At 34.9% G+C, this 23,803-nt stretch overlaps 1 long non-coding RNA gene across 1 annotated transcript; it reads right to left on the bottom strand.

The window, feature by feature from the left end:
* Positions 1–11,305: 11,305 nt before the first annotated feature.
* On the bottom strand, positions 11,306–22,659 carry LOC121418882. Its single transcript, XR_005970523.1, has 2 exons — positions 22,603–22,659; positions 11,306–11,473 (listed from the first exon to the last, which is right to left on the bottom strand). It is a non-coding gene; the product is annotated as an uncharacterized LOC121418882 (long non-coding RNA).
* Positions 22,660–23,803: the final 1,144 nt, after the last annotated feature.

Here is a 23,803-nt window from a genome sequence, read left to right as displayed (position 1 = left end):
GGCTTTCAAACTCTCTCGATACTCTGTTTTGTTGACGATCAGCCATGCATTAAATCTTTTGTTCACCATGCGAAAGCTTCTGTGCACCGGTGAAAACACGTTTATCTCATGAAATTATGGAAATACAAGCCTTATTTCAAATGACCAGAACTTTTTCATTTCTTGACCATTTTCTGTAATTTTGGTACCAAATTAAAGAGCAGATATTGAACTTTACAGAAATGTGGTTTTCTTTTTGAAACCCAGATACCCCCCGCCAAATGAGTTTTTGGTATCCTTTCTTCAAATTGTTTTTGCTCACTCATGCGTGAATAAGAAATATTCTGAGTAATATCAGATGAAAGAGAAGATTCTAAGCTTTAAGTCGGTAGGTCATTTGTCTATTCTATTTATGATTAAGTTATGATAAATGATCGCTAAATCTCGGTTTCATTTATTCTGGGACGCACTGTATAGTATTATGTACAACATGAGTGACTTTCATTGTTATTACATCATGTACTAGGGGTTCACTTCTGGAGTGTGACATCTGTACTTTTGTTTCTTTTGCTCTGTGTTATAGCATGGCAGTGTCGAATGGAAGTTTGACACAAAGATATATAAACCGAAGAATACAAATCTTTTGAACATCCATAAGGCCATTTGGCGTCACGGAAGAAATAATTCAATATTATCACAGATAACATGCAGCTGGGCAGCCTATACTAGCATTCCTAAAAAAAAAACTCTTTTTAAAATGATTCTCTTTCAACTATAATTTTTAAAATTAAGGTAATTTTATTTTATAGGCATATTCAAGTCTTCATGATTTTCCAGCTATTTAGAAATCTTACTGTAAATAGCACAACCTGGGTAATCCTCAAAGGAAATGGCTAAATCGCCGACTTTATCCAGATGAATAAATTTCATGCGTGGGCAGGGTTGCACACCGTTTTGAAAAGAAACGAATAATACTTGGCTATTAATGGTAGGATCATTAATAACCCCTTCCATGGACGATGGAGATAATAGAAGACCTTTTGTCAGGCAAACTCACAGAACCTGAACAAAGAACAGGAAGCGAATTGAAGCAAACGATCAACTTAAGAAGTCAAAAGACAAATTTTCCGGTCTGTCACCTTTTCATTCTTTCATCATAGCTCTATTTAATATATCGACTGTAAACGCTCGAGTCGGATAATACAGTAAAAGATGAAAGCATATTATAGCAAGCTAAAGTCAGTCTTAATCAGTATCAGGAATTTTCGGAAAATGTAGTCATGTCATTATTGCATAGGAACTCTGTCTTCGCTTGTCTAATGTTTATATCAAGAGTTAGCACACGGACACATAATTTATAAAAACGATTTACCATTAAGCCTTGTGGAAAAGTGGGGGAGGGGATAGAGTGGTAATTATTCAAACTTATTTTGAAAAGTCAGAAAAGGCTAAAAATAAGGCAGGCATGGGTCGCATTCTGCATTCGATGAGGCTTATCACTCAAGTTCATTGAACATTGTTGTGAATTTAGCAGCGATGTATTTTTCATTTTGTTTTCTTTTTATATCCGAAAATCGATGAAGGTGCACGGTCTAGTTTCTGTAATTTACAATATAAACATGAAAACTTGGAGAATAATCGTACTACGGTATCATCGTTCACGTTATCATTTCTAATATTGCTCTTATTTCTGCCCATATGAAAAGCACGTATCAAATCCGACATTTTATTTTCCGTTCGAATGTCATTTCACTTGTTCTATCATAGCATTCCCCTCTCTACTCAAGAATTAACTGTCAAATTCTGATGATTAGTGAGAAATAATGAGCATCACGAGAAAACCACATGTTCATGCCATTCGCGCAGGGACATGTTGTACTTCATGCAAATTAAGGAATTATGCGTATAATTTCAGTGTCACTTGCAAATGCAATTAATTTATTAACCTTTCTTTGATTTGGACAATGAACAACTTTATGCACGCGTTCTCTATTTTCACCTTGTGGATTGTGATTTCTTTTATCCCTTGAATTATTTTTCATTATTGCATTATGAAATGACCAATACCCGAACGTAGCCTAATCATTGATAAAATATAAGTTTTATATATAAAAAGAGCATGAATTAAGTTAACAAGTGGACTTGTTTCAAGAAAATAAAGATTTCAAATAACTGCAATCCCCGATGAATTCTATTATGATGACATACTTTGTAATTTAGGAAACATGCAGGTGTTGAGACAATAATTATAAAATTCATGTTGATATAAGCTGATTTAATTCTGAATTGGGAATTATGGGAACAATGCCTCGCATTTGACAATAGTACGTTTATAATCCTCTATGTACAAGCATTTTTCTTTGCGGAAACTGCCACTCTCCACCCCAGTTTATCTAATCCACTGGCGCCATTTAGTAATTTTGGCAGAGGAATGAACTTGACATGATGTCCTGCATTACAGGAAATGCAGCCATCGACTACTGTTATACGAATACCGAAGAGACTGTTAAAAATATTGAATTTCTATAGGCCTATGACTGAGGACTACCTGTAATTCCCCTTTAAAATTTTGTGCAGTGCTAAAATTGCGATTAACAAAAAGAATCATGCCAAAAATACGTCGGCGATACAGATTAGGGGTTAGTCACAACATGTAGAAAAATATATATAAGGGGGAACGGAGGAAAGAAAAATGAAGAGTATTAGAACGATAGTTCTGGATTTACATCCCCCAAAAGAAATGAAATGAAAGAGAAAAGGAGGAAAGGATGAACACAATCAGTTACTAAGTAACTCCAAATGATCTCTGTTATTCTATCAAGAGGAGAAAGTATACGTCACATTAGGATAGCCCCCCCCCTCTTATAATACTGCCACCCCCTTGTTAAAAAGTAAGATGAAATAAACATGACAGTGAAAGAGCTTTATCACGATAATGGCTTGTATACTGGATCCATACAAAGACCACAATGCATTGCTCAATGCGTTAGAAAAAATATGATCACAGATTATGTCTTATATGAGCTGTATTATCAACAATTTTTAGTATCACTTAACCTTTGATATACCGAAATCAAACAAACTCATGGCCGGGTGGTGCTCTTAATACCAGTGTAATGTCAGTAAACTAATGCAATCATATGATATACAGGGTGAATAAAAAAATATTTTGTCCACACAACATGATCCAGGATTCTGAAAGGGATGAACAAAATATGCAATGTTATTTTCTTTGTCGGCCAAGTGCTGACTGAACGCGCAGAAAAGTGAAAAGAGATGGATGGCTACTTGTCTATGATTTTTTTAAAGGAAATATAATATAAAAGGCGTTGGAGTCATAGAAAAAGAAGAATCAAGGAACCATGATAGATTATGAATTAACCATGAAGAAATCGAGTGTCGGGGGGGGGGGGGATGCATGTAAGAAAACAGTTCACATCACATCCAGGGGGAATCAATAGATTATAATAAATTTTTAACCAATTTATTTTGAACCAGTCATGTTTTTACCAATCACTGGGTAGAAATCCCAATTAGTTTCATTTCACGTGAAATTCTATTTAAACCCTTGGGGTGGTTCATAGAGGTATGTCAAATAACTTATTTTTGTTGTTTTGTTATAAGTGCACAATTCACGCATCACAACGTCACAGTAGCTACTTCATGAACCTAATGATCATCATTTACAACCACGACCACACCGTTTTGTTAATTCTTTACTATTAACATATTCACCATCGCCATCATCATTTCCACTCATACATCATGCATAAAAACATTTTTTGGAACACGTTATATCAAAAGAAGGAATTTGAATATGACTGATGAAAAAACTCACCCATATGAAAAAGTAAACAGAATTTGACCATAAATCTACGAATGCCATTGATCATTCTTCAAATGACTAAAAAAAAATTCTCATGTAATCTAATATCTCAAGGAAAGTAATGTACATGTAGCTGTTTGCAACTATTACTCTTGCCTCAAGAAAATCAGTTATGATTCACCATTTGGTTTCACCACACATTTTTATAAAAAAAATAGAGAAATTCACTCTGAAAATAATTGGAATTGATATGTGATATGTAGTGGAGGGAACAGTATGGCACAATAAATTGTCAAATGAATCACCAGGATAAATTGTCTATCAAAGCCAGAACGTCACTGAACTCTATAATTCCTTATAGCTCAGATACACAGAAAAAAGACATAACACCAAACAGTAAAGGACACTTATACCCAAAGCAAGTTCAATGAGTTGATATTTATTGATATATCATCTTATATACAAAATAACTAAAAAAAATCATAGCATAATGGTGCAAATATAACATAATTATAGCATCATATATTTCACTACATAGGCCTGATACAAAAATTCTTGGTAATCCTGCTTGTAATAAACATATCAGGTTTATACTACAGCAATGTATTCAATAGGGGGATTTATAGATATAGAAATTGACAGTACAAAATTAACATAAAAGAAAAATATTGATGGCAGAAGAATTATGTAGAACAGACAGTGGCATCAGGCAATACACAGACATATAGATGGTATGAGAAAAGGACAGAGAGAGAGGGGGCGGGGGGCAAAACAGGGAGGAGAAATGTACAAATAAGTTTAAAGGATATACATCACTTCAGTCATCTGACACATTTTCCTATCTAATGCATTAGTAACATAATAAACACAAATTACCATGTGTCATGTATGGGAAGTTGAATCACATCAAGCAAATGTACTAATGTGAATGTTGCCTGGATATCCAAACATTTATCAAAATATAGAGTTAGACCAATAAAAGATTTCCTTTGTGTTGAGTGAAAACTGCAACATATCCATTTTTTTTACATGACAAAGAGAAGCAATGTATGAATAAGCATACATTTGGTCACTTTTAAAGACCTTCATCAACTCTCAAGTTATAATGAAGTAAATAGTCATATAGTTTTCAACCAGAAAGAAAAGATTGTCAGCTATTGATAAAGAGTAAATATTGCAATGGTTATACATTATGTCTCTTCAACCAAGAACCATGACATCATTTAGTGTGTTATCACCATACACATTATAAACCCGAGCATCTAAAAAACCCGAACATCCATTATCTATAATGGCATAAAAGCTTTTGAACCAATCATATATCTGCCGTACTCTTAGTTTTCATCTCATATCTGAATTGCACAAAATATAACAACCAAAAATGGGAGAAATATCAAATCACCTTCAAACACGGAAACAATGCACTCAGCTCAAATCTCATAACTGTAAAGAGAATGGGTAAAGTGTTCCCATAAATCTTTTTAATGTTTTTTTCCTTCAATATCCTGCCCTGGTTGCCTCGCCCTTCTTGGATGGGTTTGGCAAACTAAAAACCAAATAGCAAATACAGTGTGTGCAGGGAGATTTGTAAAGCTCAAAGAATTTGAAATCCAATCTGATCTATGGTCTGGTGATGTCAGATGTCTGGCAATATTGGATACAATCAATGTGGGGTTCATACGCATTCTGCACTTTGATCTTTCCTCAGGTTTAGAGCCAGAAAGGAGTAGAGTCAATGTTTAATGATACCCTTTAGTGCCTTTCTGGTTCTCAGAAGAGATGTAGCTAGAACAGGATGTAGGCTTAAAGGGGGAGTTCACCCTGAAGAAAACTTTGTTGCAAAAATAGCAGAAAAAATTTTAAAAAAGTATTGCCGAAGGTTTGAGAATAATTCATCAAATAATTAAAAATTATTAGAATTTCAATTATTTGACTTGTGACGTCATATGCGAGCAGCATTCCTACATAGCGAATGGTAAAAAATCAATGAAATGTCATTTTCTCAGAAAATTGAAAATGATTTTCACTGTACCTTTTGTATATCAATAGATAAATCATTTCACACCCGATCATGAAAAGAAAACAAAATTAAGTCATCAACCATACAAACTTTGAAATTCATGCATTTTATATTACATAACACATGGGGCAGCTGCTCGTTTATGACGTCACAAATCCAAAACTTTGAACTCTAATAACTTTCTTACTCTTTAACGGATTTTCCTCAAACCTTCACCGATATTTTAAACTATTTTTTCTGCTATTTTTACAACAAAGTTTTCTTCAGGGTGAACTTCCCCTTTAAAGGGTGACGAAATGCAAGTTGTAACAGAGAGAGGGAAAGAGAAAGAGGGAAGGGGGGAGAATGACATGAAGATGAAGTAGCAGAGGAAGAGGATAAATGAAGGTGAAGAAACAACAAAAACAAAGAAGAAAATGAAGAAAGGCAAGAAAATGAAGAGTAAAGGAGGAAGGAAATCAAAAGAGGACAATAAGTACAATGTGAAGGGAGTGGAAGAGGATGAGAAGAGAGTACGTTTTGACAAGAACAATACATAATGCATAAATACTGAAATTTAGAAGACTACAATAACTAGCTGTGAGGCTACTAAATCAATGCCCTAAACTTGCAATGCTTCAAATATAATAGGCAAATAGTCATTATTGATTAAATCAAGCATTACCAAACAGTAGATAAAATAAATCTATAACATACACAAAAAATGATTGCCAATGTAATTGAAAGCATTGTCAATGAATAATAATAATTAGCAGCATTCTTCACTGCAGTATATTATGCTACACAGTAGACAATTTTATATAAATTTGAATGATTTCTCATTCCTCTGCATGTTTGCTTAGGGATATCGAAATTGCAAAAAAGTTCATTTCAGATAACACAGTCAATCAATTTTATTAACAAGACTGGTACTGGTTAACCAATTTACATAGATTCAATAATAACATACTTGTACTTTAATTGTACAAGGTGATTTTAATGTTTTAGATGGCACAATATCAATCATTTAATTTATTGTGTCATATAAAGGAATAATAAAGAATAAGCATGCACTCTGTGTCATACAATTCTTATGCACACACACATTGGGGACTTCTGTCAAACATAAGCACCATTAATCTCATAAACTTCATTTTTCAAGATACATGTACATGTACAAGCAAATAGAATATTTCTCTCATTTTCTTCCGATAACACATCATAAAGAAGAAATGGACAAATATCAATGTTTTAATTAAAAAAAAGTGACATCAAGACATGTAATTTTTTGCAAAAATGCCTCTAGATGAAAATACCAAGTGCCAATACCAAATGAGATTCTATAGAGATTGATACATCTTCGCTGAAGAGAATGTACACAAAATAATGGTGGCATATCTCTATGATTGATGCACTATATCGACTATACCTCAGTATGTCCTCATATACATAAGTGGGCCGATCTATTCCAAATCTATAAATGTTCAGCAGTTATCTAAACTAAAAGTGTTACATTGTTTTAGTTGACTTCATGTAATAGAGACCCTATGCCTCATGTTCAACTACCACCATCATCAACATTACTATTACTGCCATCATCCCTGGCTAAACCATTCTATTGATTCCATGAGGTTCCTCATACAACGCATCTAATGTCAGACTTGATTAAAGTGTTGTTGTTGTACGGAGGAGGAAGATGAAGATGGTTGAAGAAGGCTTATTGCTCATCAACGATGCTCATTAACCCGGCGGATTCTTGATCAGCATGAGCTATAAATTTCCCCTGAGAAGCCTCCTCACATAGCAATGCATTCAGCGATCAAGAATGGTGGTAATCTAAGGGGACACGGGGTGTGTTCATAAGATGAGTTTTCATGCCCACCTTTAGGCTTGCAAACGAACGATATGGACTTCAATTCCAAACACAAGTGTATTCGGGAGCTTTATCATATATCACAAATTTATCAGACTTTGAATTCTCAGAAAATGAGAATTTTACTTTCCATGGTAAATATGGGCATACCTATACAATGGAGACAATTTTTAATGTCATCCCCATAAAAAATGGGAGGGGGGGAGGGGCTACACTATGAATCTAAAATGTGACCCAATATGAAGTATCCAACCTGTTGGCAACAAAAAAATTCAAATAAACTTTAAAGTGCCCATTTCAAAGGCATGAATGTGTGTTTGAATTGATGTTTTGATAACCATGCATAGTGCTCCTTGTTCTCATTCATAATTCGTCACAAAAATTGTATGAACCCACCTATAGATACATAGTCAAGCGGTATCATGGCGCAGACAAAGTAATGAGATGTTATATCATGGCTCTTTCTCCCTAGAGGTTTCCAGGATAGATAAGTTCTTGCTGTTGATACAGACTAGGCGGTTTCAAACCGCCTCGATCACAAGAATCCCCGTTAAATTACGAGAACTTTTTAAGGCTAAAAAATACCCGTTAATTATTCCTGCATTCACACCGCCCCGAAACACATCCTTCGGGATAAGTTCCCGAAGTTACGAGCATGCGCAGTGTGGTCTGATAAGCAGGCAAGGCGGGAGATTCAAAATCTCTAGCCCAGCAGCCACCCACGCCGCCGCGCCCAACGACACGCTGGGATAAAAGTTCCCGTAATTTGCTTTCACATCGCCAAAATACCTGCGACCTTGGAAAAATCCCCACGAAAGTTCTCGTAATTTCGCCAAGTACCTACTATTTAGCGGGTATTTTCTTTCGGGGAGATTACGCGTAGTTTGCTTTCACATTACCAAAATACCTGGTATTTTCTGATCGGGGTAAATTTCCCGATCAGAGAATACCTGGAACTGGCGAACTTCGAGGCGGTCTGAAACCACCTATTGTTGACTTTGATGGCACCCAGATAAAATGAGACGCAACATGCCTTCCAAGGTCTTCATCAATCTTCATGTGGTTACTATGGAAATAGGTCTACATGTACATCCCTTGAGGTGATTTCATACCAACCAAATTACAAAAAAATATGGCATTTCTCATCTGATCTGCGAATACCAGATATTTTGCAAGTATAAACGCAAAGTACTTGTATTTACACCTCAAAGAATATAACATTAAACTCCCCAGTAGTATTCAGAATACTACAAAAAAAGTTCTGCAGGGATTTCCCCAAGGTTCTACACTTACCAGTTTAAGAGAAAATTATTAGAACTTCAGATAGAGGCAAGAAGAATGCAGATTGTTTGCATAGGAAAGCAAGAGTCCTGTCGCAGGCTCAGTATCAAAGTATGGGTAATTTATCTGGTTATGGCGGGTGTGGGTGCACAAAACATATTAGAGGATATTTAAAGGCCAGAACAATTTCTCAGAATTCAAAAATATATTTTGTAATTGGGTGGGTATGGAAGCACCTTCTTTATCCTCTATCTTCCTTCCCTCCTCCTTTCTCTCTCTGTATACCTCTTCTTTATCTGTCTCTCCTCTCTGTATGCAACATAGGCATAGACATAGTTCGATTTTGGTTCAAATCGAATGTTTACACAGTTTACCAGGCACAGATCCATTCAACAGGGATTTGATTTCCTTTCACATTTCAGTATAGAATATTACAATATGAATAATTTCAGCTATCATATTTGATTATCTTTTTGATGTGAATATGCTGAAACAAGATGAATTCATAAACATTTACCATAGTCATAAAGGAAATATCAAGCCAACAATTAGCAGTATTTCCCATTATTTTTCTCTGGAGCCAAATTCATTCTTTCACATGATAAATATTAGAATTCTATACTTGAATTGAGAAAAAACCCTTTACACAATTTCATGACCTTTTACCAGGAAAATACTTATCTTTTCTGGAATAATATATATCTGGATCAAAGTCCAATATACCATTATATTGTAAATACATTTCTGACATATCTAAAGAAAAGATGAATGCTAATAATTCAGTGAAGAGGAGAATCAATCATTTTGTCAAAGCTTGGAGTTTGTGCAAAAAAATCTCCTTGGGCATGGGGTACACTATCCACTGTTCAAGCATGAATTGAACACATGTAATTCTACTTTTCTTGCTAAAATTGCAATATAATTCTGACATTCTCAACATACTGGCCATTTAGCTACTCTACCTTTAGCTTGCCGTGCATGCAGCCTCTTATCCTTAATATGGTATTTATTATGTAGAATGAACGTTTGTTGAGTGAATTAAAAACATAATTTCTACATGTTTATTAGTTTCAAAACATTATTTCTACACGTTTACTACTTAAACCAAAATTACAGAAGTGTACTTAAAATTTATTCCAGTCTGAATATTGGAAATAAATTAAAAAAATTATAAATGAATAAATAAAACAAAGGAAAGGATAAAAAAATTAATACTGTATTGTTGTTTCACTTACAAAAAGTAAATACTACCAAGGAGCTCCTTGATACTACCTGCATAACTGTGTGTACAACCACAAATCTACTTCAGACCAAACACATGTATTTGCAAAAACAGAATATGAATATGGTTGTGATTTTATTTCTATAGCTGATTCAATGAAAAAATACTGATTTATTGTTTGTTATATATGTATAGAGAGTTACCTGGATGTTTGATATATATTTTTTTTCTTCTATTGGTCATTCAGAGTAGAAACCCACATTCTACACCAATCATATGCAAATGAAATATTCTTGTTCAGAAACTACTTCATAGGCTTAAAGGCATGGCTCCCCAACAATAGATTAAAAAAAAAATAAGTGCAGGGTGAGGAACGTGTAACACATATGTAAAGTTACATATTCATATGGGCCCATATTTCCTAATGAAATCCAAATTTGCCACTCTCCACCCAGGTGTTAAATGAGTAAATGGTAGGAAGCGAAAGTCAATATTGCTGGCTCACTCCCTCAGAAGTTGCGGCGATGGTGTACATTGTCTGAAGGCAAAGCAAGAATCTGAAAGTGGTAATATTTAAAGTGCTAAAGAAATTATTCCCATGTGATGAGTACCATACGATATTAACTTAACCGTAATCTATTCCTTTTGACACAAATATGAAACATTTTTCAGTTAGACGATGTTTGATTTTGCAGCACCGTTTTGATTTAAAAATACCAGAAACTGTCTGCAAATGTTATGTGCAATAGTTTTCATGACCAATGACATGGAAATGGGTTCCTATAATTGATTGCACATGATTAATGTCATCAATCAATCATAAACCATATGATCAATTGCTAAGATTTGTGTTACAGGACCTAGAAGCCCAGCATCACATCATAAACAAAAGTATTACATACTTGGCTTGCCATAGTTTAAACAGATTCGATGGTTTATGATAAAATCGCTTTTGAGAATATCACACATAAAGTGTAGACAGGGCGAATGGCAAGCTCTCTCTCTCATATTTGTTTATATTTTTCATGTTCTATTAAGACAATAAAACACATTCAGACATCAATGCAGAGGATCTACAGATTTACAGACTCTTTTTTTTAAATTTTTTTCATTAGGTCATGTAGGTTCCACAGGGCAGACTTTGGGGTCTTTACAGCAGTAGTAATGCACAATGACTCCATTGGGGTAGCGGGCAAAGGCGCTGTTTCCTATGCGTTTCTTGCAGACCACACAGTTCTTCTCATCATTGATGACGCAACGGTCGCTCTGGTAGTGAATGTGCTGTTCTCTCACCTATTGTGTATAAGCAAAAAATAAAAGAAAGGGGAAAGAGTTGAAACACAATTCATCAAAATTTCATTTCATTTTCATGACTAATAATCAATTGGCTATATTTAGTTTTGTACCATTATAGGTTTTGGAATCAATGTTCACTTTCCGCAGGATTAACCACAATCATTCAATCATTCAAAACACACTGAAGTATGATCGAAAATCCAATGCCAAGACATACATGTGAAAATCATTTTATTGCCATTTGGACTACCTAAAATCGTACTTCACTTAATTCCACATACCAACACACTTCAAAATACTCTTAAAATTTGCTATTACACGACGCAGTCACCCATATATTACGCATTTAAGAGTGTTTAGCAGTGCTCTGCTAAAGCTGCACCCAAAATAACAATCCGGTGAACAATTACATCGGCTTTGAATAGCTGTACATCTTTCTTTACAACTCACACCCCACCCCCCATTTTCCCTTAAATACTTTTCATATCATTGAGTATGATCAATAGGCAAGGATTGCTTACAAGAGGATAATGAGATAAAAAGTGATTTGAGATTAGGAAATGATCAGTGGACCAAATAAAGCAAGGGTCTTTGGCTGGGGTTGCAAAGTGATTGATATTGGTGAAGAGAAGTATTTGCATAAAGGATTGGTGTTCTGAGATTTAAAGGTGCACTGACTATTAAGCAGGTTTTTGTCATTTGCATCCATGGATGGATTGCGCAATAACAACAAATACATCGTTGGGAGAGAAGGCATGGAGTGGGGTAATACAATACAGTTGGAAAAGGGATTAAGGTATAGTTCAGTAGTTCAGAAATAGTATTTATGAGTTGGTGGGAAGGGGGGGGGGATACACAACAATCAATAAAAACAAGTCGATACAGATGAGGAGTCAAGAGTCATAGCCATAGCCATTAAAGGGAAGTAGATCAAGAGGAATTGATGATCAAACATAAAGAGAGAAGAAAACAGTGAAAAATCTAGGAGAGAGGAGGAAACAAACAAAATATGGCCCTCGTCGTCCATTTGGGCTGAATCATCCTATGACATAAAAATGCAATTAATTGATTTATACAAATTATAATCAATTGTAATTATAAATGTATGGCAAATCATGCGCAAATAATCATATATTGTAGATATTGATTGCATATCCTCCATGTTACAAGGCCTTCAACATATACTACATCTACATCTACTGCTGACCTACTTAATTGTGTAGGTATGCATCTCATCCAATATGAATCTAGTTCCTACAAAGAAACCATAAATAAAACAAGCAGGAAGAGATGGGTTGGAGAAATAACAGTGGTGTGAGCACTACTCCTTATTGTCATCGCTCTCTCACCTCAGCCCCTTAACATCTGCAGATTCCGACACGTTCCCTAACTCTACTTCCACCTATTAAGTCCAGGCACTTCGGCTCATGACAAATTATTTAATTTTCAAAAGCCTTATGGCTGTTATTCTGGTGGATTTCCCTTTCCTAAGCCATCTATAAATGTAGATCAGTTTCATTTCCATTCAAAATTCAATTATTACATTTTAGGGGATTGAATGACTTCGACAATGAAATCATGTACAGAATATTATACTTTGAATTCAAATGTTACTATGGCAAGCTGTCTCCGCAAATTCACTAACGCCACATTAATTTTCGAATGTATTCAAGTGGCAGTGAACAATATAATTGAATCCTAAATATAAATGGAATATGCAAATCAATCCGAAATGCAAGTATAACTATAAAGTTAATTCTTTTTTTCTTCACAGTGGCTCAGTGGTTGAGTATCCAGAAGATTGTGGGTTTGATCCCTGCCACGTCATACCAGAGACTCTTAACAATGGGATCTTCTGCCTCAAGGATCTAGTTGCTAAGCATTTAGATTGGAGAAGGGTAATAATAACATTGTGTATATGGGGCCCACTGGTCGAGCAGTGGCTACCGGGGTAAATAAAATGTTGTTATAATTATTATGAAATGTCTTCAATGATAGCTAAAAGCCACTTACAGTATTATAATAAAGCATAAACACTATGAAATATGCTCTCATGAATGTATTCCTGATTTCATCTTTATCATATAAAGGAGGAATGACTACTACTATGACTACAGTGACAATGTCCTTACAATCTGGATAGATAAATTAACATGACTACCTGAAGATCCCGCCTAGTTTGATCGAAAGACGTCATCCAAGATGGGGGTTGAATGAATGATTCATAACGCAGCTCTTACTGCTGCCATGACTCACAAAGTAACACTTATATACTATAGAGATAACAGGGTTTCTTTTAGTCTACTCTCAAGACATCATCTGTGATTCTCATCTCTCTCTTGTTCTCTCTCATCCCTTCTCTCTTTTAAAGGGCCTTAAAAAATTAATTTGAAAGTTGTAATAGGTCCATGGGAGCATGCAATTGTTAACAATATCAAAATTTGGATTTTACAGCCTTGATAAATATGGGATGAACAAAGTATCCAAATAAGTACAATAACTGACTTGCGAGTCTTAACCCTTTGAACACGATAGGCCGGAATACCGGCCTGCCAGAAAACACGCAAATACCCGATTTTATTTCAAAAGCATGGATTCTAAATGTCAGGTGATCTTCTAAAATGACGTCATCTTTCTAGTACGTGTGGGAATATTTAGTCGATAATTTCAGTCAATGTCGGCAATGATTTCGGAAGGATTTAGCTTAAAAAAAGACCAAAATATGCCACTTTTTTGTGATTGCTCGTGTCGTAGGTGCGGTAATACATGGCGAGTCACGTGCTTACTATGGGGAAGCAATTGGTATATCTCACTTTGGTGAAAACAGTGATTTTGAGCCCAAAACAGACACTAAATTTGATATTTCTGATCGTAGACTAGGTCTACGAGAAGCCAAACAACTTCAGCCGGCTCGGGCTGGGTACTAGCGGGGGGGAAGGTGCCATTGGGTCTCGAATCATGGGGATTGTATGAATGTGGTCGAGAAGTCATTTATGTGCAAATAATTCAGGGTGTATGTCACAACCGCCCCAAATAATTCAGGGTTCAAAGGGTTAAAGTGACAATTTCTTGATAGCAAGATTTTTGTGAGAAATGATGAAGGAAATTGTGTGTGTTTGTGGGGGGGGGGGGGGTGGCGGCTTACGACACAAGCAGCAATTCATCTTAATTGCAAATATACATTTATGTTGATATCATTTTCTTATAATGTGCCAGTATCTCCCTGTCATTTATACTTTATAGCATCAAAAGATGTCTGGACTGTAGATTCTCATGTGCTTCTGATGCAATACATTAATTCAGGCAATGAGAAATTAATTTCTTATACCTGTAAATATACTACATTAGACAAACATTAACATATCAATAGCAATTAGCATATGCAGTCATCAAACTGTGAACTTCAAACAAATTGTTGGGTTCAAGCAGCAGAGTACCAGATGTATAATATTTACAAACATCCCTGTATATGAATTAGCTTAGAAAACAAACATTTCAATCATGTATGAAAAATGTATCCTTGTTGATTTTCGGGAGTTTTCCTTTAAATCATAAATAATGGTGACTTTCACGGAGGGTTGAGAGATAATAGAGATCTTTGAGTTATACAATAAAGAAACAAAATCATCTTATACATGATTGTAACATTTTGTATGACAGTCTTCTTTGTTTCATTATACTTTTAAAATGCATGATTAACAGTGTTTTGATATTCAATACTGTGGTCGTTGAACTGATTCTTATTGAGGCATTAATGGAGCAGAATGGTACTGCTGTTCTCATACAATAAATGGTAAGCTGCTTCAAGTTACTGACATGAGCACCACTTAAATCTCTAATTGAGAAACCCCTTCAAAGTGAACTTTCCAGTCAAAGCACCCAGGCTATGTTTTATCTAGACCCCAAAATGAAAATAAAAACCAATTCACTGAAAACTCAACCCTAGCATTTGGCTGATCTTATTTGGCTTAGCTGTCGTCTAGGCAGATATCTTGTCTAATCCACTTTGGAAACTCGTCAGAGGGAGTTCAGACGAAATGAGTTGCTACTCTAGATATCCAAAATGCAAGGGGGAGGAAAACAGCTTCCGGATATCACTGACAGCTTATCATTCATGATGGGATGTTCTGGGAATAAGAATGTTGCAACCGAAGTAAAGAAGCTAGGCTGAAGTAATGTGCTCCCTTGCCGATATTAAATGTAAAATGGTTTGACGACGAGGAGAAAAACAAACAACTATTATTCAATGCTTCAGTATTAACATGAGTCTTAAGGGATAACCTCAAATAGATTCAAACATTCAAACCTATTTGAGGGAATTCATTGTTTGTGCTTTATATGAAATTGAAGGAAGGCAAATCATCACATGAATCCTATTAAATCCAGCGAGAGGGCTAAAGACCTCATTTACAGTATAAAGGTTCATTCTCAGTTGAAGTCAAATCCTAACATTATCTAACATAATGACCATCATGTATTTTATGTAGAAGTGTATGTAAACATCCACTACTTAATGAAATGAAAAAAAGGTAATTATTAGATAAATACTTATAAATGTTAAAAATAAAATGTCATATACTTATCCTTTTATCACAAGGGATTCACCATATAGTTGAATATCAGATTTAGAATTTTCTGAGCATTCATGCCAAATTATTCTTAAACACTAATGTAACTTAAGTTTAAGTGAATCTCCCCCTCTAAAAAAAAATGTTGTCAATAGTCAAATTAATTTTGGAAAATGTTAAACTGCCTTTGAAATCACAGTACACTGATTCAAAATGTTATGTTTATTTAAAAATGCCTCATCATCATATTGCTGATCTTAGCTCCATGATACTCGATGTAGAAGAATTTGCTTACAAGTTTGCATGTATGGCTGGAGGTATTTAATAATCAACATGGCATTGGGTCAGAAATAATTACAGCAATCATCCAGCCATCATGCCTTGGCCAAGATCTCCAATAATCCTTGTTACAAGACCATTGGCTCTGCCAATTTGATCTAAATATAGCACCAAGCATGTAATGATCTGTCGTTGTAGGATGTCATGGTCACTCTCAGATGTTGTTTCATCATAACATCTGTCAATATATTACAATCAAATCTTGTTTTTCACGACTGAAAGCTAGAGAGACATGTGATGGTGATGGTATTACATTGGTCATTCAATACAACTTATATCAATAATATGAAAAATTGATAAATAGATATTAAGGTCAGTAACATTGACGGGCCTCAAGCAATTTATTCTGCAGAACTGATAATTTTTCTCCTAAAAATGTCATTATGAACAAATCTTGTAACATTCAAGTCACAAATTGGTCCCAATATATCTGATTGAAAAAAAAAATAATGTAAATCAATCTAAATTTTCTATCAATTGGGCCCCAAGACACAATTTTCCAATAACTGAATAAATCTCATTTTGAATAAATTCAACACTGAAATAACCAATTTCCTTTATGCAATCAATGCATTTAAGGCTAGACTGAACAAGACTTGCTCAAAAGTTCCTTGGCAAAATGTCAATATGATAAATGTTAAGGTATACAAAAGTAAAGAAAATTTTTGATGGATAAAAAAAATTACAATAACTGTACTTGATCGGATTGATCCATTCCATTTTATACAGAAACCTGTTCCTAACGTATCAAGGTACCAAATAATCTCCTTTTAATGTGAAATGTATTTGAATTAGCCCATTCAAACAAAATAAAAAAAAAAAATGATATGGGACCTGCATGCGTATCGATAGTAAAAGCATGTACAAATCCGACACACTTTAAAAGCTATAGCCAACCAGCCTTTAGTTTGTCTGATATTTCACAAGGCAAAATACTCAATAAGTTAAAGACGAATCTTTATGTCTATGGGAATGGCAACATGGTTGTAGGCTAGTGTAGAAGTTGTATTCAAGAAATGTAAGAGGTATCATTTTGCAAATATGCACTTTCCTCCAGGTCAACTTCTATTCAAAGACATCTCTGATTCCATTGATAAGAGAGTTACTTTGATAGACCTTGTGATATCTACTCCCACATACATCTTACTGAGAAGTTTCATGGAATTTCAACAGGGGATACTGCAAAATGAAATTGTATGTATTTGATAAAAATCTAACTTAATTAATCATACTACTTTCATCTACATGTAAGATGTCAGTCAATATGGTGTGGGCAATTGACCCATGCTACTGAGGGTCTATATATATTCTACTTGGAGAATGATGAAAAGGCCCTGGGCCTTGGTATCAGCCTATTTCATTACTTAAAATTCCTATCATCACATAATGTGAAAATGAATAATAATATAAAGCATTTATGAGGCACTGATTATCTAGTTGTATATTTTATAACTACTATTTATTACCCCCACTATGTACTCTAGCCCCAGCTGCAAAAGGCACTTGGTGCATTCAAGGAATTAATTCTGCTGGATACCCATTTACCTCACCTGGGTTGAGTGCAGCATAATGTGGATAAATTTCAAATAAATTAATCTTGTTATTTTGTTTTGATATAAAATATTACCTTATATATTCATGGATCCATTGTTTATTTACTATATATCTATTCATGTATTTATTACATAATCTATCTAATCATTTATTCATCATTATCCTCAGGGGATGGGGACTCAGGATGATACAAACAGCTAGCCTTTTTTTTTATCTGAAGGACAAATAGTTTCAACCTTAACTACATGAATGTTGCCTCAGAGGATGTTTTGAAGCAAGGTGTCATATCTTTTAATTAAAAATGGGCCCTATGTGGTGCTCAGGGGTAGACTTTATACGGATTTAAAAGTCATCAGTGGCTCAATGTCACGTATTCATCAACTCGGCAATATTTATATACTCCACAATTCACATCGCATGGATTCAAGCTCTGGGTGATAATGTCGTTATGCAGCAATGTTTTTCAATCTTTGTTATCATCAACATTTCAATTCAGAGGATCTTAAGAAACGTAGCATCATCTGAATGCAATAATCTCGTCGAAAGTTGCCGAGAACATGCAATATTAGCTTGGATTGCAAACAGAAAGATGGAATTCCAGTTATTCTCCCATTATTATTGCTTATTCACACTGAAATGTACCCCTCAATGAGAAAGAAAGAAAGAGAAAGGTGTTTCCCTGTGATCCCAGGAATAAGATGAAAGTGAATTTGGGCAATGGTTGTTCATGGCATTCACACCACTGGAGATGGGTTTCTCACCTGCTCATAGTCTTCAAACAATGCATGGGTGGATGCATCAATTTACTGGATGTCATCCTCTCTCTCCTCCATCTCTATTCATCACCATGGCAACAGACAAGGAGATGAAGAGGGACAGTAAGGGGGACAGATTGGAGGGTCTGTGTTGTTTACATGGTAGAATGAAGGGAAAGGAGGAATAACAACCTGAAAGAAGTTTCTTTGCAGGAGTTGAAGAAGAGTCCCAGTGTACTATTGCTTCTTACATCCAATGCATTTAAAAAAATATTGTATTGTTTCAAAATTACTTTTGTTATACTACATTTTGGAACAGTTATTGACAAAAAAAAGAATCAATCTTGGGCTTAAGAAAATGAAAGGACATGATGGGTAGAATGTGTTCAGGAAGGTGAATATGAAGAATATATGAGCCTCCCAACTAATCAGCTGAAATCAATTAGGGATTATCACAAATTAGAAATGGTTGGATACACTACACACTAGTGAGCTTCTTTTAATCACACACCTGTAAGCATGCTCTTTGAGAAAAGGAATTGTTCCTTTCCGAGCTTTTCAGAGGTTGGAAATGAGAAGAACCGTTGACCCAGTAAATAAGATTAGCTGTCAGAAGTGATATAACTCAATAGCTCTGTTTTCGCTATTCACAGAAAAGCAATTTTGATGATCTGCTTCAAAAATACTTTTCATTGCTATTTCCTACTATTCTCACTTTTACATACAACAGCAGTTCTTAACTGGGCATCAGTTTGTTGCCATACAGTTGAAAAGGAATGCTGTATTCAATTAAAGCCACAAAGGATCCTCTGATTTTCCCGATTTGTGAATGAACTTTGCTAAATTTCCCTGATGGTATTGTGTAATTCAAGAGATATGCAGACCTTCCTTCACACTCAAGAATTAATTTGTGAAGTTTATTTAATTTAGCAAACATCCAAACTTCTGGATAACTGATGTTTCAAGGGAAGTGATGGGTTTTTGTTCCTTTTTCTGAATTAATCTACCCAGATGTCAGAGCATTCTTTGTGCAATAAGAGTTTGAATTAGTGGTTCAAATTTCTATGGGATCACTAAATATTGTCCTTTAATTCTTCAATTCATAATTCTGAATAGCTACAAAGAATATTTATGAAATAAAAATACCAATTCGCCCTACACTATACACTTTGCTGGGAACTGGAGTACATTGCAATTTTTAACAGTACACTGTACATTTACCTATGTAAGAGGATGTTTATGGGATATCATTTACCCCCGCCCCCTCCAAAAAAGAAAGAAAAATAAAAATACTGTGCCTCCTTCAGACTAAATAGACATTATGTCAACTCTCTAAAATTAAATTTGGTAAATGTGATCAGTTAAGTGCTATAAGCAAGAACCGAAGTAGAAGTAGGGCATGCATGGAACATGATATACTTTAGAGCCCTAGATACAAAATGAAACTAAACTCAATGAACTTGTCCTAGCACACCTGTGTTGGAAGACAGCATGGTTTCTACATCTATATACTCCTGAATAGAGGGAATAAAAGTGGATATAAAGTCCTTATTGACAAGACCTTACTAGTATTGACAGAGCGTACTGTCTGTGTTTACCTTCTGCTATACAGTACTGGTGTACCTTCAAAAGGAAACAATGAATCTAAAGCTTGGTCGAGACATTGATGGCTGTTTAACTTTGTTTCTTTCTTCTTTCTTTTATGTCTCATTTTCCTCTCTCTATATAGATGAATATAAACCCTGTATGATTTTTTACTGGTAATGATATGCACATTCACATTTGTTATTACTGGTTAAACTTCATATATGAGAGGTGTTTTTAATTCAACATAATGGCAATTCTAGCTTGCAACAGATAAATAGGCCTACAGATGAATACCAGTCGGTTTACATAGCCATTCCCTCTATGACATATACTATATGTAGTGATACACAATTTTCACAAATTAATCTTTTGAATCAGTTTGTAAGCATGATATTTAATACAGGGCCTACACAATCAATTGGAGCAATAGAGCCAAACTCATATAAATTCATTATAACCAAGCTCAGAGAAAGCCTGAAAATGCTGCTCATCTTCAAGGAATTAAACATATTTTATATCCTAAACCACAAGAATTAGTCACAATATTTCTGATCGTAGATCCGTCTTCCTTAACAAAATCATGACTTTTCCCCTTGAGATGCCTGAAACAGAGTTGGGACATTTTTAGCTATTTTATCACAAATTAAACATTATTTTCTTCCACTGATACACACTCTTTTAATCCTGACAGGAAGATGATGTCAAACCTAGAAAATCATCCTAAAATAGCTCTGCAAAAACAAGATTGTTTAACAGTTATCAGTGCATACCATACCCATTATAGGTCAGGTTTATAAATGAAATATATTGTTGCTCATGAGCAATATTTAGCTTCAAATGTCACCACCCACAGAAGTAACGTTGAAAGTCAGGATTATAAATAAAGTCAGCGATAATTCACATTTCCCTTCTGATTATCCTCCATTGACTTGATTACAGCAAATCTGCTTATTTCATTTAATGTTAAGATGAAGTAGGGCAACATGAGTAACATAATGATATCCAGGTTAGCAGCCCTTGAAGCTCCATGGCTTAAAACAGGTCGCAGTTGTCATGGTTGCATTGTGGTTTAAAGATGAAGACAAGTTCTAGGCCTAATAGCACTGAGGTTTTTGATGGATTGCAAATTATTCTTAAAAAATCAACATTTCTTATTGTTTCCTGGTCAGTGTTTAGAAAACATTATCTTTATTGGCAAAATCCATTTTTTGTTTGATTGTAAAATTTTGTATTGGGAATCCTATTCAAAACAAAATTTTATTATTCCAGGTCAATTGCACTGCACAATGGAGTGTATGTTTATGGGACTACATAAAAATATCATGCAGAAAAATTCAGCTCTTTCTTGTCCTATTTTGAATGTACAAGTGTAAGGGCAATGGCTTTTTCACTATGGTTTTCTTTGCAGGAATTGATGAAAAATTTTTTTTCCATCTTTCCCTCAACTGAAGATTCCCTTAAAACTAAATTTATAAAATTCAGTAGATATGAATACAGGCCTAATTCCAATCATCATTTCAACTCAATATCAAAATGTAAAAGTCAATGTCCCAATGGAGGGGGGGGGGGGGGGGCTCAAAACTATCCATGTACAAGTGATAATTGTTTTTTAAAACCAATTCCTGAGCAATTCTTCATAAATTTTACCTTCTGAATGATTGAACCTTTATTTTCCTCTAGTGATCTGCTACTGAAAACAAAATCCACATCAATATGAGGGGAAACCTATCATGGTTTGATATACTTTAAAGTTATTTCTTAAATCAAGATACATAATGTATTAATCTTTATAATCAGTCCTTTTCTTTAAATCTGAAACAACCCCTTGTTTGAAAGGCATGCGGAAAATCAATCCTTATAATTAATATGCTATTTTCATCCTGTAATTAGGTCATTATAACTGGCTAGACACCAAAACAAGCACCATGGGTCCAATAAAAAGCAACATGAAACTCTTGGCATGCCCAACTAATGTAATATGATAAACGGAATTGAATTTGGCATGCTCCCATGTTCACTCTGCGCATTTCTTCACTCAAGTCGAGCATGGTGGATATCGTGGGTACAGAAACAAAAGAATATATCTCAAAATCATAAGTTTCTGAGCCTGGCTTGAAAAAAAAAAGCCATGTGTATCTTCAGTACATGTCAAAAGGAAGCGATTCCAAGGAATCGGAAGAGGGGGGGGGGGGGTATGAAATTAGGCATATAGAGTAAAATAAAAAGCGTTTAGCAAAATAAAAAGGTATTTTCCATGATTTTGATCAAGGTCTGGTAATCAGGCAAGGCATCATCTGGCATGTCATCTATTCCATTTTCTTACCTTAGATTTAGGCTTAGATATCAGTGAGTTGGAGTTCCTCCCCTCTCCTTTCATTCTTTTTACATGAGAAAGAAATGGAATCAATTTAATTCTGAATAAAGTGATGTTCATTCTCTTTTCTGCATGTCCATGCAGTTGGTCAAAATGCAATGAGCATTCGTTATGCATTTTCAAGGGAGGGGAAAGCTAAAGGGGTTTGGAGAATGGTAATAATGAACATAATTTCACGAAATTTTTGAACAATGATAAAGTACTGTCTCCTTACTAGAAATCAATGAAAAGATAGAACAGAATTAAATAATTATATCTAATCTGATGTGTCTTTAAAGCATTTATTTATTGTTTTTATACTGTTCAAAAAAAAATAGAAAGAAATTTCAAGAGGCATTACTGGCAAATGCAGGTGATAATAGGATGAATAATAATAATTAAATATATTGCCGATGAGTATGAATGGGGAAAATGAAATTCAATTTCAAGCTTGGGCAAGATGCGTTATCATGACCTTTTTCCATTATACACACTCATATATTCTTCATTTATAATGGGGGGGGGGGTGTTAAATAGCCAGAATCTGGTCAGATTAATCTTTACAATTATTTAAAGTATTAAAAAATGAGGATAAGACAGGGTATTTGAGTACTATTTTATTATCAAACCAGTCAGAATTACTAATCTAAAGAATATGAAAGAGGATTCGAGAATAGATCCTATTCATAATAGGAGTTCCACGCCCGAGCGTTGTTGGAGCGGTCGTGGAGCAGTAGGGAGAGAGGGTCGAATTTCGCTCAAAAAATTTGGGGAAAAATCGAAAACAAAAAAAAAAACAATCGAAATCGAAAATGGTGAACGGTAGCGAGCGGTGATGATTTTTATCTCCGCTCCACGACCGCTCCAAGAACGCTCGGGCGGTGTGAACAGGCCTTAAATGACAGGGTTCACAGGGCTAAATGACAAGTGCCACATCTGAATCATAGAGTAGCACACAAACTCAGACTTTCATTGACTGTGGTCAACTGAGTCATGACATTAAGACAATAGCTGTAAGTCATTACCGTCAAGCAATTAAAAAGATGATACACACTGCATGACTTCAACAGGCTCTTGGCAACTGTTCATGTGGAGTTTGTGGCTTACAGTTTTCAGAAGAAAGAACCTGGATCACTTAAACCAGTTTATCAAAGTATGCTCAAGTCAATGA

This window comes from Lytechinus variegatus, chromosome 7 (assembly GCF_018143015.1).
Source record: "Lytechinus variegatus isolate NC3 chromosome 7, Lvar_3.0, whole genome shotgun sequence".
Classification (NCBI taxonomy): Eukaryota; Metazoa; Echinodermata; class Echinoidea; order Temnopleuroida; family Toxopneustidae; genus Lytechinus; species Lytechinus variegatus.
The sequence above is the reverse complement of the archived record's forward strand: the minus strand, read 5'-3'. Positions and strand labels throughout refer to the sequence as shown.